Source organism: Heterodontus francisci, chromosome 1, assembly GCF_036365525.1.
Source record: "Heterodontus francisci isolate sHetFra1 chromosome 1, sHetFra1.hap1, whole genome shotgun sequence".
NCBI classification, from domain to species: domain Eukaryota; kingdom Metazoa; phylum Chordata; class Chondrichthyes; order Heterodontiformes; family Heterodontidae; genus Heterodontus; species Heterodontus francisci.
The window spans coordinates 78319698-78337301 of record NC_090371.1 but is presented as its reverse complement, the minus strand read 5'-3'; the positions used below and the strand labels follow the sequence as shown (position 1 = coordinate 78337301).

The following is a 17604-nucleotide window of genomic DNA, read 5'->3' as shown; positions in this document are numbered from 1 at the left end:
TGTGTCATAAGGTTTAGATTAGCAACGGAGAAGAGCAAGGAACAATGATTAGCACGTGGGATTATGATATTGCTATCACAGAGACATGGTTGAGGGAGGGACAAGACTGACAGCTCAATGTTCCAGGGTATAGAATCTTCAGGCACAACAGGGGAGGGGATAAAAGAGGAGGTGGCATTGCACTGTTGATCAAGGAGTCAATTACTGCAGTAAGGAGGGATGACATCTTAGATGGTTCCTCAAATGAGGCCATTTGGGGAGAACTTAAAAGCAAAAAGGGGGCAATCACTTGGCTCGGAGTGTACTACAGGCCTCCAAACAGTCAGGAAGAGATAGAGGAGCAGATATGGAGGCAAATCTCTGAAAGATGTGAAAATAATAGGGTAATAATAGGGGATTTCAACTTCCCCAATATTAACTGGGATAGTCTTAGTGCAAAAGGCTTAAAAGGGGCGGAATTCTTAAAATGCATACAGGAGAGGTTTTTGAGTCAGTATGTAGAAAGTCCTACAAGGGAAGGGGCAGTATTGGACCTAATCCGAGGAAATAAAGCCGGTCCAGTGGTAGAAGTGTCAGTGGGGGAGTATTTCGGGGATAGTGACCATAACTCTGTAAGATTTAAGGTAGTTATGGAAAAGGACAAAGGTGAACCGGAAATAGAGGTACTGAATTGGGGGAAGGCCGATTTCAATATGATAAAACAGGATCTGGCCAAAGTGGACTGGGAGCAGCTACTTGTAGGAAAGTCTACATCACATCAGTGGGAGTCATTCAAAGAGGAAATAGTGAGAGTCCAGAGCCAACATGCACCTGTTAAGGTGAAGGGTAGGATAAACAGGCCCAGGGAACCCTGGATGTCAAGGGATATAGAGCATTGGATCAGGAAAAAAAGGAGGCTTACAGCAGATCCCAAGCGCTGAAAACAGTGGAGGCACTAGAAGAGTATGGAAAGTGTAGGGTGGCGCTTAAAAAAGTAATTAGGAGAGCGAAGAGGGGGCATGAACAAACACTGGCGGGCAAGATAAAGGAAGATCCCAAGGCATTTTATAAGTATATTAAGGGTAAGAGGATAACCAGGGAAAGAGTATGGCCCATTACAGACCAACGTGGCAATCTTTGTTTGGAGCTGGAGGACAAAGGTGAGGTTTAAATGATTACTTTTCGTCGGTGTTCACTATGGAGAAGAACGATGTAGGTGTAGAGATCAGGGAGGGGGATTGTGATATACTTGAACATGTTAGCATTGAAAGGGAGGAAATATTAGCTGTTTTAGCGGGCTTAAAAGTGGATAAATCCTCAGGCCCAGATGAGATGTATCCCAGGCTATTATGTGAGGCAAGGGAGGAGATAGGGGCTTTGACACAAATTTTCAAATCCTCTCTGGCCACAGGAGAGGTACCAGAGGACTGGAAGACAGCGAATGTGGTACCATTATTCAAGAAGGGTGGTAGGGATAAACCAGGTAATTACAGTCCAGTGAGTCTAACATCAGTGGTTAGGAAACTACTGGGAAAAAACTCTGAGGGACAGGATTAATCTCCACTTTGAGAGGCAGGGATTAATCAGGGATAGTCAGCATGGCTTTGTCAGGGGGAGATTGTGTCTAACTAACTTGATTGAATTTTTCGAGGAGGTGACTAGATGTGTAGATGCGGGTAAAGCAGTAGATGTAATCTACATGGATTTCAGTAAGGCTTTTGATAAGGTCCCACATGGGAGATTGGTTAAGAAGGTAAGAGCCCATGGGATCCAGGGCAATTTGGCAAATTTGATCCAAAATTGGCTTAGTGGCAGGAGGCAGAGGGTATTGGTCGAGGGCTGTTTTTGCGATTGGAAGCCTGTGACCAGTGGTGTACCACAGGGATCGGTGCTGGGACCCTTGCTGTTTGTAGTGTAGTGATTTAGACGTGAATATAGGAGGTATGATCAGTAAGTTTGCAGATGACATGAAAATTGGTGATGGTGTAAATAGTGAGGAGGAAATCCTTAGATTACAGGGAGATATAGATGGGCGGAGCAGTGGCAAATGGAATTTAATCCTGAGAAGTGTGAGGTAATGCATTTTGGGAGGACTAACAAGGCAAGGGAATACACAATGGATGGTAGGACCCTAGGAAGTACAGAAAGTCAGAGGGACCTTTGTGTACTTGTCCATAGATCACTGAAGGCAACAGCACAGATAGATAAGATGGTTAGGAAGGCATATGGGATTCTTGCATTTATTAGCCGAGGCATAGAAAATAAGAGCAGGGAGGCTATGATGGAGCTGTATAAAACACTAGTTAGGCCACAGCTGGAGTACTGTGTCCAGTTCTGGTCACCACACTATAGGAAGGATGTGATTTCACTGGAGAGGGTACAGAGGAGATTCAGCAGGATGTTGCCTGGGCTGGAGCATTTCAGCTATGAAGAGAGACTGAAAAGGCTCGGGCTGTTTTCCTTTAGAGCAGTGAAGGCTGAGGGGGGACACGATTGAGGTGTACAGTATTATGATTGGCATTGATAGGTTAGATAGGAGGAAAATTTTTCCCTTAGCGGAGGAGTCAAGAAACAGGGGGCATAGATTTAGGGCAAGGGGCAGGAGGTTTAGGGGAGATTTGAGGAAACATTTTTTCACCCAGAGGGTGGTTGGAATCTGCAACACACTGCCTGAAGAGGTGGTGGAGGCAGGAACCCTCACAACATTTAAGAGGTATTTAAATGACCACTTGAAACACCATAGCATACAGGGCTACGGGCCAAGTGCAGGAATATGGGATTAGAATAGTTGGGTGCTGTATGGCCTGCATGGACATGATGGGCCGAAGGGCCTGTTTCTGTGCTGTATAACTCTATGACTCTAATCTAAGGTAGAACTTTCTAAATTGGAAGAGGGCTGACTTCAACGGGATGAGGGGGAATCTAGCCAGGGTAAAATGGAACCAAAGGTTGACAGGAAAAATGGTAACGAAACAATGGGTGATCTTTAAGGAAGAGATGTTTGCGGTAATGTTTAATGTAATGATTGTGGGTGATTTTAATCTTCAGATAGATTGGACCAATCAAATTGGCAAAGGTGGTCTGGAAGATGAGTTTGTAGAATGCTTTTGTGACCGTTTCCTGGCACAATACATTGTGCAACCAACTGGGGATAAGGCTATTTTAGATCTAGTATTGTGTAATGAGGCAGGGTAATCTTATGGTAAAAGATTTGCTGGGAAATCGTGATCATAAGACAATTGAATCTCATTTTAAGTTTGAAAACAACAAACTGAAATCACAATCAAAAAGCCAATTACGCAGGTATGAGGGGAGAGCTGGCTAAGTTGATTTGGTAAATAGACTAAAGGTATGGAGGTAGGTAAACCGTGGGAAACATTAAACAAGTCAGAATGTTCAACAAAAATATATTCCATTGAAAAATAAACACTCAGCAAGAAAGATCCGTCCGTGGCTTATTAAAGGATAGTATTAGATTAAAAGAGGCATATAATCTTGCAAAGAACAGTAGTAAGTCTGACGACTGGAGTGTTTTAGAAACCAGCAAAGGGCGACCAAAAAATTGATGAGGGGAAAAAATAGAATGAGCGTAAACTAGCCAGCAATGTAAAAACAGATTATGAGAACTTTTACAAGTATACAGAAAGGAAGAGAGAGCTTAAGTAAACGGTCCCTTAGAAGCAGCGAAAGGAGAAATTATTATGGGGAATGAGGAAATGGCAGAGACATTAAACAAATATTTTATGTCTGTCTTCACAGTCGACGACAAATTACGTACCAGAAAGAGAGGATAACCTGGGGGCTAAAAAGACTGAGGGAATTAAGGTAAATAGTACCAGCAGAGAAAAAGTATTGGTGAAGCTTCAGGAACTAAAATCTGGCAAATTCCCAGGACCTGATGGCCTACACCCTAGGGTTCTAAAAGAGATAGCTGCAAAGGTAGTGGATGTGCTGGTTATGATTTCCCAAAATTCCCTAGATTCTGGAACAATCCCAGCGGATTGGAAATTGGCAGGTTTAACATCACTATTCAAGAAAAGAGGAAGAGAGAAAGCAGGGAACTGCAGGCCAGTTTGTCTGACATCTGTCATCGGGAAAGTTCTGGAATCTTTTATTAAGGAAGGCTTAACAATGCACTTAGAAGATCATAGTATGATCAGACAAAGTCAACATGGTTTTACGAAAGGGAAATCGTGTTTGACAAATTTATTAGTTTTGCAATGTAACTAGTAGGGTAGATAAAGGGCAACCAGTAGATATTGTATACCTGGTTTTCCAAAAAGCATTTGATAAGGTGCCACACCAAAGGTTAATATGTAAGATAAGGGCTCATGGAGATGGAGGTAAAATATGAGCATGGAGAGAGGATTGGTGAACAAACAGGAAGAAAACAGTAAGGATAAATGGGGCATTTTCAAGTTGGCAGACTGTGACTCGTGGAGTGCTGCAAAGATCAGTGCTGGGGCCTCAGCATTATTAATTAATTTATTTATTAATTACTTAGACCAAGAGACAAAGAGTAATGTATCTAAGATTGCTAACGGATCAAAGCTAGGTGGGAATGTAAGCTGTGAGGAAGACACAAAGAGGCTGCAAAGAGATATAGACAAGTTAAGTGAATGGGAAATGAGGTGCCAGATGGAGTATAGTGTGGGGAAGTGTGAGGTTGTTCCCTTTGGTTGTAAAAATAGAAAAGCAGAAGATTTTTAAAAGGTCTCTATCCCCTTTCTGGTCTCTAATCTACGTTGCGGCGGGGCCTTCATTTAAATATTAAAATTAATTAAAAACAAATGCTAATTAACTTACCTGGTTCCGGAGGCCATCCCACGCCGATTTTACGGCTGCCGGGCGCAACTCACGCACCTTCACATCTCCATACTTCGTTCCGAGGCGAGACACTGGTGGGGGATGGGGGAAGGAGTGAAATTAGCAGGGCAGGGGGGTGGGGAAGCAGGTAAAACTTTTTCTATTGGTAGTGAGGATGGTGGGAAGGGGTTGAGTGAAAGATTATTAAGTTGGGGGGTGGGGTTTAAGTTATTCAGAACCTGAATAAAGCTTTTTTTCAGGGAGAAGAGAGCCAATTTCACATTTATTATTCATTGGGGGTGTGGGACAGGGAATTGAAAATGCAAATTAATGTATATCTGCATCTTCAACCATTCTGTTACTTTAAAACTTTTAATGAGGCCAAATCCCTGAAGCCCTTTAAAAATGGCGCTGGCGCCTGTGTGGTGGCACCGGACGCCATTGCTGGGGACGTAGCGGGCACCCCCTCTACATCATCGGGGACGGCCGCCCTGCTCCCTCCATTTAAATGAACCCCCTTCCGGGTCTGAAGGCCGCTGAGTTCAATGTGCGCCGCCACGATGTGCAGCGCAGCTACAGAATTCAGTCCAGTTCTAAAGAGTGTGCAGGGACAGAGGGACTTTGGTGTTTATGTGCATAGATCTTTGAAGGTGGCAGGGCATATTGAGAGTGTATTTAGGAAAGTATATGGTATCTTGGGCTTTGTATATAGAGGTATTGAGTACAAAAGCAGGGAAGTTATGCTGAGAGGAAAAGCAAAATACTGCGGATGCTGGAAATCTGAAATAAAAACAAGAAATGCTGGAACCACTCAGCAGGTCTGGCAGCATCTGTGGAAAGAGAAACAGAGTTAACGTTTTGGGTCAGTGACCCTTCTTCGGAACTGACAAATATTAAAAATGTCACAGGTTATAAGCAAGTGAGGTGGGGGTGGGGCAAAAGATAACAAAGGAGAAGGTGCAGATTGGGCAAGGCCACATAGCTGACCAAAAGGTCATGGAACAAAGGCAAACAATATGTTAATGGTGTGTTGAAAGACAAAGCATTAGTACAGAATAGGTGTTAACGGACTGAATATTGAACAGCAGCAAGTGCAACCATGAAAAAAAAACAGTGGGTGAGCAAACTGAACAAACTAAGATGAAATGAAATAAATGCAAAAAAAAGGTTGTAAAAAATGTAAAAAAGAAAAATAGAAGAAAAAAGAAAAAAAGAAAGAACAACTAAAATGAAAGTAAAATGGGGGGCTGTCATGCTCTGAAATTATTGAACTCAATGTTCAGTCCGGCAGGCTGTAGTGTGCCTAATCGGTAGATGAGATGCTGTTCCTCGAGCTTGCGTTGATGTTCACTGGAACACTGCAGCAATCCCAGGACAGAGATGTGAGCATGAGAGCAGGGGGGAGTGTTGAAATGGCAAGCAATCGGAAGCTCAGGGTCCTGCTTGCGGACCGAGCGGAGGTGTTCCGCAAAACGGTCACCCAGTCTGCGCTTGGTCTCCCCAATGTAGAGGAAACCACATTGTGAGCAGCGAATACAGTATACTACATTGAAAGAAGTACAAGTAAATCGCTGCTTCACCTGAAAGGGGTGTTTGGGGCCTGGGATAGTGAGGAGAGAGGAGGTAACTGGGCAGGTATTACACCTCCTGCGATTGCAGGGGAAGGTGCCATGGGATGGGGGCGAGGTGGTGGGGATAATGGAGGAGTGGACCAGGGTGTCGCAGAGGGAACGATCCCTTCGGAATGCTGACAGGGGAAGGGAGGGGAAGATGCGTTTGGTAGTGGCATCATGCTGGAGGTGGCGGAAATGGCGGAGGATGATCCTTTGGATATGGAGGCTGATGGGGTGGAAAGTGAGGACAAGGGGAACCCTGTCACGGTTCTGGGAGGGAGGGGAAGGGTTGAGGGCAGAGGTGCAGGAAATGGGCCGGACACGGTTGAGGGCCCTGTTAGCAACAGTGGGGGGGAATCCTCGGTTGAGGAAAAAGGAGGTCATGCCAGAAGCACCGTCATGGAAGGTAGCATCATCAGAGTAGATGCGTCGAAGACGGAGAAACTGGGAGAATGGAATGGAGTCCTTACCTCTGGTTAGGCTCCAACTACAGTATTGCGTCCAGATCTTGTCGTCTCACTTCAGAAAGAATTTGTGGGTCCTTTGAGAGGGTGCAGAGGAGGAGACTTAGCAGAATGGTGGCGAGGATGAGTGTTTTTAGCTACGAGGTTAGGTTGGAGGAGCTTGGGTTGTTCTCTATGGAGCAAAGGAGGTTGAGGGGATATTTGATAGAGGCGTACAAGATTTTGACAGGTTCAGATAGGATAGACAAAGAAAACATTAGCTGATGGTACACTAGGGGCATAGAGTAAGAAAGCAGGGAAGTTAAGATGAACCTTATAAAGCACTGGTTCGGCTTCAACTGGAGTATTTAGTTCAAGTCTAGGCACCACACTTTAGGAAGTATATGAAGGCATTGGAGAGGGTGCAGAAAAGATTTTTTAGAAGAATGACTTCAAGGATAAGGAACCGTTACGTGGATAGATTGGAGAAACCGGGGCTGCTCTGGAGAAGATTAAGAGGCGTTTCGATAGAGATGCTCAACATTGTGAAGATTCTGGACATAGTAGATAGGGAGAAACTATTCTCGTTGGCGGAAGGGTTGAGAACCTAGGACACCGATTTAAGGCGATTGGCAAAAGAAGCAGCAGTGGCGTCAGGAAAAACTTTTTTACGCAGCGAGTGGTTAGAATCTGGCATGCACTGCTCGAGGGCAGATTCATTCGAGGCTTTCAAAAGAGAATTGGATGGTTATCTGAAGAGAAAATGTTTGCCGGACTATAGAGAAAGGATGGAGTGGGACTAGGAGAGTTGCTCTTGCAGATAGCTGGCACGAGCACGATAGGCAGAACGACCTCCTTCTGTACTGTAACCATTCTATGATTCTATCATATAACAATTTTGTTTTGAAAAATATCCATTGTGAGAATTAATTTATTGCTTTGCACTCAATCCAGGTTTAATAGGCACTGAGTGCAATATCTAGGTGTATTTTTTCCATTCTCAGTTAAGTCACACAATGCCAAGGTAAAACTTTTTTTTAATGTTTAAAAAAAAAAAAGCAAAATCTTTGTTTTGCAGCTTTTTGTATTTTTCCTGCCTTCGGCTGAAGAACCATTGACGTTTACAGCACAAAAAAATAAAGACTTGGATTTATATAGCACCTTTCACGACCTCAGGATGTTCCAAAGCATTGTACTGCCAATTAAGTACTCTTGAAGTGTTGACACTTTTGTAGCAAACAAGACCGTCAAATTGCACAAAGCAAGATCCCACAAACAGCAATGCAATTATTACCGAATAATTTGTATCTATGATTTGAGAGATAAATATTAGGCAGCGCTCTCGGGACAACTCCCCAGCTCTCCTTCGAAATAGTGCCATGGGATCTTTTACATCCATCTGAGAGCAGACGGGGCCACAGTTTAATGTCTCATCTGAAAGATGGTGCCTCCAATCAATCAGCACTCCCTTGCTACAGCACTAGAGTGTCAGCCTAGATTTTGAGTTCAAGAATCTGGCATGAACCTGCAACCTGTGATTTAGAGGCCAGAGTGCTACCAACTGAGCCACAGCTGACACCAGCAGGCCATTTGGCTCATAATGTCAATGCTGCTGTTTCTAAAATGATTCAAAACTAATCCCACCCCCTGCTTTTCCCAGAGCCATGCAGCCTCCTCTGCTTTAGATGTTTATTCATTCTTACCTTAAGATGCAATGCCCTGCACCTCAAATGATGGTTAATGTTGTATTGTAGTTTTATGCGTGCCATTTATATCGCACTTTTAATGTTGTAAAATGTCCCTGGGTGCTTCAGAGAAACTTAATCAGATAAAAATTGAGGCCGAGGATACGTGACCAAATGCTTGTTCAAAGGTAGGATTTAAGGCGATCGGAGAGGATTAAGGAAGGTATTCCAGAGAATGTAGCGTAAGAAATAGGAACAGTAGTAGACCATACAGCCCGTCAAGCCTGCTCTGACGTTTAATATGATCATGGCTTATCTTGGGCTTCAACTCCACTTTTCCGTCTGTTCCCCATATGCCTTGATTTCCTGAGAGACCAAAAATCTGTATATCCGAGCCTTAAATATATTCAAAGATGGAGCATCCACTCCATGTGGTCCTGCAGTCTGAATTTAGGGAGCTAGGCAAGAAATTAGCAAGCAGGACCTCAGAAGTAGTAATCTCCGGATTACTCCCAGTGCCACCCTTAGTGAGTATAGAAATAGAAGGATGACAGATGAATGCGTGACCGGAAAGGTGGTGCAGGAGGGAGGACTTTAGATTCCTGGGACATTGGGACCGACTCTGGGGGAGATGGGACCTGTACAGGCCGGATGGGTTGCACCTGAACAGAGTTGGGACTGAGTTCCTTGCGGGACGTTTTGCTAGTGCTGTTGGGGAGGGTTTAAACTAGTTTGGCAGGGGGATAGGGACCTGAGGTAGACTCAGTTGGGACAGAATCAGAAATGAAAATGGAAGGCAGAAAGTTAATGAATGAGCCTGGAAGACGGAGGAAACAAAGGTTAAAAAATTAAAAAAGAGTTTGGCAGTGCTCACGGGTATCTATTTCAATGCTAGGAGTATAACCAGTAAAGCAGATGAGCAGAGGGCACAGATAGACACGTGGCCGTATGAAATAGCTATTACAGAAACAGGGCTTAAGGAGGGACAAGAATGGCAGTTTAACATTCCTGGTTATAGGGTTTTCAGACACAATAGGGTGGGGGATAAGAAAGGAGGGGGAATGGCAATTTTGGTCAAGGAAACTATTGCAGCTTTGAGGAGGGATGATATGTTGGAAGGTTCATCAAATGAGGCCATATGGATTGAGCTAAGGAAGAAAAAAAGGGCAATCACACTGCTGGGAGTGTACCATAGACCCCCAAACAATCAGAGGGAGATAGAAGAGCAGATATGTACATAGAACATTATAGAACATTACAGCGCAGTACAGGCCCTTCGGCCCTCGATGTTGCGCTGACCTGTGAAACTATCTGACCTACACTATTCCATTTTCATCCATATGTCTATCCAATGACTACTTAAATGCCCTTAAAGTTGGCGAGTCCACTACTGTTGCAGGCAGGGCGTTCCACGCCCCTACTACTCTCTGAGTAAAGAAACTACCTCTAACATCTGTCCTATATCTATCACCCCTCAACTTAAAGCTATGTCCCCTCGTGTTTGTCATCACCATCCGGGGAAAAAGACTCTCACTATCCACCCTATCTAATCCTCTGATTATCTTATATGTCTCTATTAAGTCACCTCTCCTCCTCCTTCTCTCCAACGAAAACAACCTCAAGTCCCTCAGCCTTCCCTCGTAAGACCTTCCCTCCATACCAGGCAACATCCTAGTAAATCTCCTCTGCACCCTTTCCAAAGCTTCCACATCCTTCCGATAATGCGGTGACCAGAACTGCACGCAGTACTCCAGGTGCGGCCGCACCAGAGTTTTGTACAGCTGCAGCATGACCTCGTGGCTCCGAAACTCGATCCCCCTACTAATAAAAGCTAACACACCATATGCCTTCTTAACAGCCCTATTAACCAACCTTCAGGGATTTATGCACCTGGACACCAAGATCTCTCTGTTCATCTACACTACCAAGAATCTTCCCATTAGCCCAGTACTCTGCATTCCTGTTACTCCTTCCAAAGTGAATCACCTCACACTTTTCCGCATTAAACTCCATTTGCCATCTCATCCCAGCTCTGCAGCTTATCTATGTCCCTCTGTACCCTACAACTACCTTCGGCACTATCCACAATTCCACCGACCTTCGTGTCATCCGCAAATTTACTAACCCACCCTTCTACACCCTCATCCAGGTCATTTATAAAAATGACAAACAGCAGTGGCCCCAAAACAGATCCTTGCGGTACACCACTAGTAACTAAACTCCAGGATGAACATTTGCCATCAACCACCACCCTCTGTCTTCTTTCTGATCCAAAGCTCTAAATCACCTTCAATCCCATACTTCCGTATTTTCTGCAATAGCCTACCGTGGGAAACCTTATCAAACGCCTTTCTTTTGGGCCTCCTTATCTCGAGAGACAATGGATACGCGCCTGGAGGTGGTCAGTGGTTTGTGAAGCAGCGCCTGGAGTGGCTATAAAGGCCAATTCTGGAGTGACAGGCTCTTCCACAGGTGCTGCAGAGAAATTTGTTTGTTGGGGCTGTTGCACAGTTGGCTCTCCCCTTGCGCCTCTGTCTTTTTTCCTGCCAACTACTAAGTCTCTTCGACTCGCCACAATTTAGCCCTGTCTTTATGGCTGCCCGCCAGCTCTGGCGAATGCTGGCAACTGACTCCCACGACTTGTGATCAATGTCACACGATTTCATGTCGCGTTTGCAGACGTCTTTATAACGGAGACATGGACGGCCGGTGGGTCTGATACCAGTGGCGAGCTCGCTGTACAATGTGTCTTTGGGGATCCTGCCATCTTCCATGCGGCTCACATGGCCAAGCCATCTCAAGCGCCGCTGACTCAGTAGTGTGTATAAGCTGGGGATGTTGGCCGCTTCAAGGACTTCTGTGTTGGAGATATAGTCCTGCCACCTGATGCCAAGTATTCTCCGAAGGCAGCGAAGATGGAATGAATTGAGACGTCGCTCTTGGCTGGCATACGTTGTCCAGGCCTCGCTGCCGTAGAGCAAGGTACTGAGGACACAGGCCTGATACACTCGGACTTTTGTGTTCCGTGTCAGTGCGCCATTTTCCCACACTCTTGGCCAGTCTGAACATAGCAGTGGAAGCCTTACCCATGCGCTTGTTGATTTCTGCATCTAGAGACAGGTTACTGGTGATAGTTGAGCCTAGGTAGGTGAACTCTTGAACCACTTCCAGAGCGTGGTCGCCAATATTGATGGATGGAGCATTTCTGACATCCTGCCCCATGATGTTCGTTTTCTTGAGGCTGATGGTTAGGCCAAATTCATTGCAGGCAGACGCAAACCTGTCGATGAGACTCTGCAGGCATTCTTCAGTGTGAGATGTTAAAGCAGCATCGTCAGCAAAGAGGAGTTCTCTGATGAGGACTTTCCGTACTTTGGACTTCGCTCTTAGACGGGCAAGGTTGAACAACCTGCCCCCTGATCTTGTGTGGAGGAAAATTCCTTCTTCAGAGGATTTGAACGCATGTGAAAGCAGCAGGGAGAAGAAAATCCCAAAAAGTGTGGGTGCGAGAACACAGCCCTGTTTCACACCACTCAGGATAGGAAAGGGCTCTGATGAGGAGCCACCATGTTGAATTGTGCCTTTCATATTGTCATGGAATGAGGTGATGATACTTAGTAGCTTTGGTGGACATCCGATCTTTTCTAGTAGTCTGAAGAGACCACGTCTGCTGACGAGGTCAAAGGCTTTGGTGAGATCAATGAAAGCAATGTAGAGGGGCATCTGTTGTTCACGGCATTTCTCCTGTATCTGACGAAGGGAGAACAGCATGTCAATAGTCGATCTCTCTGCACGAAAGCCACACTGTGCCTCAGGGTAGACGCGCTCGGCCAGCTTCTGGAGCCTGTTCAGAGCGACTCGAGCAAAGACTTTCCCCACTATGCTGAGCAGGGAGATTCCACGGTAGTTGTTGCAGTCACCGCGGTCACCTTTGTTTTTATAGAGGGTGATGATGTTGGCATCGCGCATGTCCTGGGGTACTGCTCCCTCGTCCCAGCACAGGCATAGCAGTTCATGTAGTGCTGAGAGTATAGCAGGCTTGGCACTCTTGATTATTTCAGGGGTAATGCTGTCCTTCCCAGGGGCTTTTCCGCTGGCTAGGGAATCAATGGCATCACTGAGTTCCGATTTGGTTGGCTGTATGTCCAGCTCATCCATGACTGGTAGAGGCTGGGCTGCATTGAGGGCAGTCTCAGTGACAGCATTCTCCCTGGAGTACAGTTCTAGGTAGTGCTCAACCCAGCGGTCCATCTGTTTGCGTTGGTCAGTGATTATGTCCCCCGATTTAGATTTGAGGGGGGTGATCTTCTTGATGGTTGGCCCAAGAGCTCTCTTCATGCCATCATACATTCCTCTGATGTTTCCGGTGTCTGAGGCCAGCTGAATATGACTGCATAGGTGTTGCCAGTAGTCGTTTGCGCAACGCCTAGCTGTTCTTTGTGCAGTACTTCTGGCTGCTTTAAGTGCTGCGGATGTTAAATCGCTGGGGGCTTTCTTGTAGTTCAAAAGTGCAATGCGCTTAGCGGCTATGACAGGTTCCAGCTCTTCATTATGAGATTGAAACCAGTCTGCATTTCTCTTCGCACTTTTGCCGTAGGTGGTCAAAGCTGACTCATAGATGGCGTCTCTGATGTGGGCCCACTTGGTCTCAGCATCCCCTGTGGGAGTGTTTTGAAGGGCTGTTACAAGTGAAAACGCCTTACTGAAATCCATATACACCACATCCATGGCTTTACCCTCATCCACCTGTTTGGTCACCTTCTCGAAAAACTCAATAAGGTTTGTGAGGCACGACCTACCCTTCACAAAACCGTGCTGACTATCGCTAATGAACTTATTCTTTTCAAAATGATTATAAATCCTATCTCTTATAACCTTTTCCAACATTTTACCCACAACCGAAGTAAGGCTCACAGGTCTATAATTACCAGGGCTGTCTCTACTCCCCTTCTTGAACAAGGGGACAACATTTGCTATCCTCCAGTCTTCCGGCACTATTCCTGTCGACAATGACGACATAAAGATCAAGGACAAAGGCTCAGCAATCTCCTCCCTGGCTTCCCAGAGAATCCTAGGATAAATCCCATCTGGCCCAGGGGACTTATCTATTTTCACACTTTCCAAAATTGCTAACACCTCCTCGTTGTGAACCTCAATCCCATCTAGCCTAGTAGTCTGTTTCTCAGTATTCTCCTCGACAACATTTTCTTTCTCTACATTAAATACTGACGCAAAATATTCATTTAACGCTTCCCCTATCTCCTCTGATTCCACACACAACTTCCCACTACTATCCTTGATTGGCCCTAATCTAACTCTAGTCATTCTTTTATTCCTGATATACCTATAGAAAGCCTTAGGGTTTTCCTTGATCCTATCCGCCAATGACTTCTCGTGTCCTCTCCTCGCACTTCTTCGCTCTCCCTTTAGATCCTTCCTGGCTAGCTTGTAACTCTCAAGCGCCCTAACTGAGCCTTCACGTCTCATCCTAACATAAGCCTTCTTCTTCCTCTTGACAAGCGCTTCAACTTCTTTAGTAAACCACGGCTCCCTCACTCGACAACTTCCTCCCTGCCTGACAGGTACATACTTATCAAGGACACGCAGTAGCTGCTCCTTGAATAAGCTCCACATTTCTATTGTTCCCATCCCCTGCAGTTTCCTTTCCCCTCCTACGCATCCTAAATCTTGCCTAATCGCATCATAATTTCCTTTCCCCCAGCTATAATTCTTGCCCTGCGGTATATACCTGTCCCTGCCCATCGCTAAGGTAAACCTAACCGAATTGTGATCACTATCACCAAAGTGCTCACCTACATCTAAATCTAACACCTGGCCGGGTTCATTACCCAGTACCAAATCCAATGTGGCATCGCCCCTGGTTGGCCTGTCTACATACTGTGTCAGAAAACCCTCCACACACTGGACAAAAACTGACCCATCTAAAGTACTCGAACTATAGTATTTCCAGTCAATATTTGGAAAGTTAAAGTCCCCCATAACAACTACCCTGTTACTCTCGCTCCTGTCGAGAATCATCTTCGCTATCCTTTCCTCTACATCTCTGGAACTATTCGGAGGTCTATAGAAAACTCCCAACAGGGTGACCTCTCCTCTCCTGTTTCTAACCTCGGCCCATACTACCTCAGTAGACGAGTCCTCAAACGTCCTTTCTGCCGCTGTAATACCCTCCTTGATTAACAATGCCACACCCTCCCCTCTTTTACCATCTTCTCTGTTCTTACTGAAACATCTAAATCCCGGAACCTGCAACATCCATTTGTAGGCAAATCTCGGAGAAGTGCGAGAACAATAGGGCAGTAATAGGGGATTTTAACTACCCCAATATTAACTGGGATAGTTTTAGTGTGAAAGGAATTGAGGGAGCAGAATTCTTGAAGTGCATTCAGGAGAACGTTTTTGCAAGTCCAATAAGAGAGGGTGCAGTTTTTGACTAAGTTTTTAGGCAATGAAGATGGGCAGTTGGAAGGAGTGGCAGTGGGAGAGCATTTTCGTGGTAGTGATCATAATTTAGTTAGTTTTAACATAATTATGGAAAAGGACAGAGATAGAACAGGAGTTAGAGTTCTCAATTGGGGCAAGACGAATTTTACTAAACTGATTTAGCAAAAGTGGATTGTAAATCAGTGTCAGAACAGTGGGAGGCATTCAAAGGGGAGATTCAAGGGGTTCAGAGTAAACATGTTCCCACAAAGAAAAAGGGTGAGACAGTCAAATTTAGAGCCCCATGGATGTCAAGGAGCCGACAGGGTAAGATAAGGCAGCAAAGGAAAGCTTATGTCCGACACCGAGAACTCAATACTACAGAAAGCCAAGAGAAGTATCGAAAGTGGAGAGGTGAAATCAAATGAGAAATTAGGAAAGCAAAGAGAGGGCATGAAAGAATATTGGCAAGCAAAATCAAGATGAACCCAAAGATGTTTTATCACTAGAGTAAGAGGATAACTAAGGAGAGCGTAGGGCACATAATAGACCAAAAAGGTAACCTATGTGTCGGGGTGGAAGATGTTGGTATGGCTCTTTTTTTAAATTCATTCATGGGATGTGGGCATCGCTGGCCAGGCCAGCATTTATTGCCCATCCCTAATTGCCCTTGAGAAGGTGGTGGTGAGCTGCCTTCTTGAACCGCTGCAGTCCATGTGGGGTAGGTACACCACAGTGCTGTTTTTATTGACTTCGTAGCAGTTAGATACAACTGATTGGCTTTCTAGGCTATTTCAGAGGGCATGTAAGAGTCAACCACATCGCTGTGGGTCTGGAGTCACATGTAGGCCAGACCAGGTAAGGACAGCAGATTTCCTTCCCTACAGGACATTTGTGAACCAGATGGGTTTTTACAACAATCGACAATGGTTTCATGGCCATCATTAGACTAGCTTCTTAATTCCAGATTTATTAATTGAATTCAATTTCCACCTTCTGTGGTGGGATTTGAACCCATGTCCCCAGAGCAATACCCTGGGTCTCTAGGTTACTAGTCCAGTGACAATACCACTACGCCACCGCCTCCCCTCTTAACGAATACTTTGCTTCTATCTTAACAAAAGAGGGGTCAATGCAGATATTGTAGTTAAGGAGGATAAGTATGAAGTATTGGATGTGATAAACACAGGGAGAGAGGAAGTATTAATGGGATTAGCATCCTTGATGGTTGATAAATCACCAGGGCCAGATAAAATGTACCCTGGGCTGTGAAAAGAAGCAAGAGAGGAAATAGCAGAAGGTCTGACCATAATTTTCCAGTCCTCACAGGATCCAGGTGTGGTGCTGGAGGATTGAAGAATTGCTAATGTTGTACCTCTGTTTAAAAAGGAAGTGAAGGATAGACCAAATAATTACAGGCCAGTCAGTCTAACCTCAATAGTGGGCAAATTATTGGAATCTATTCTGAGAGACAGAGTAAGCTGTCACTTAGAAAAGCACAGGTTAATCAAGGATAGTCAGCATGGATTTGTTAAGGCAAGATCTTGTTTGACCAACTTGATCTAATTTTTTGAAGAAGTAACAAGGAAGATAGATGAGGGTAGTGCCATTGATGTGGTCTACATGGATTTTAGCAAGGCTTCTGACAAGGTCCTGCATGGCAGACTGGTTTAAAAAAAAAATAAAATCCCATGGGATCCAGGGAAATGCAACAAGGTGGATACAAAATTGGCTCAGTGGCAGGAAACAAAGGGCAATTGTTGACAGGTGTTTTTGCAACTGGAGGGCTGTTTCCCGTGGCGTTCCGCAGGGCTCAGCACTGGGTCCCCTGCTTTTTGTGGTATTTCTTAACGATTTGGACGTAAATGTAGGGGGCATGATCAAGAAGTTTGCATACGACACAAAGATTGGCCATGTGATAGATAGCGAGGAGGATAGCTGTAGGATCCAGGAAGATATTGATGGTCTGGTCAAATGACAGGAAAGTGGCAAATGGAATTCAACCTGGAGGAGTGTGAGGTGATGCATTTGGGGAGAATCAAACACGGCAAAGGAATACACAATAAATGGGAAAATACTGAGAAGTGTAGAGGAAGTAAGGAACCTTGGAGTAAATGTTCACAGATCCCTGAATGTAGCAGGACAGGCCAATAAGGTGGTTAAAGAGGCATATGGAGTCCTTTTCTTTATTAGCCAAGGTATAGAATATAAGCGCAAGGAGATTACACTGGAACTATATAACTCATTGGTTAGGCCACAACTTGAGTACTGTGTGCAGTTCTGGTCACCTCATTACAGAAAGGATGTAATTGCACTAGAGAAGGTACAGAGGAGATTTACGAGGATGTTGCCAGGACTGGAAAAATGCAACTATGAGGAAAGATTGGATAGGCTGGGGTTTTTCTCCTTGGAACAGAGAAGGCTGAGGGGAGATCTGATTGAAATGTACAACATTTTGAGGGGCCTGGATAGAGTGGAGATGAAGGGTCTATTCACCTTAGCAGAGAGGTCTGTGATGAGGAGGCATAGATTTAAAGTGATTGGTAAAAAAATTAGAGGGGAGATGAGGGAAAACTTTTTCACCCAGAGGGTGGTGGGGGTCTGGAACTCACTGCCTGAAAGGGTAGGTGAGGC

General features: G+C 45.0%; 1 protein-coding gene across 7 annotated transcripts in view; it reads left to right on the top strand.

The window, feature by feature from the left end:
• LOC137370144 (probable E3 ubiquitin-protein ligase HERC1) overlaps positions 1-17604 on the top strand; it is a 480710-nt gene that overhangs the window by 82949 nt on the left and 380157 nt on the right. The gene's annotated exons all lie outside the window — the stretch shown is intronic.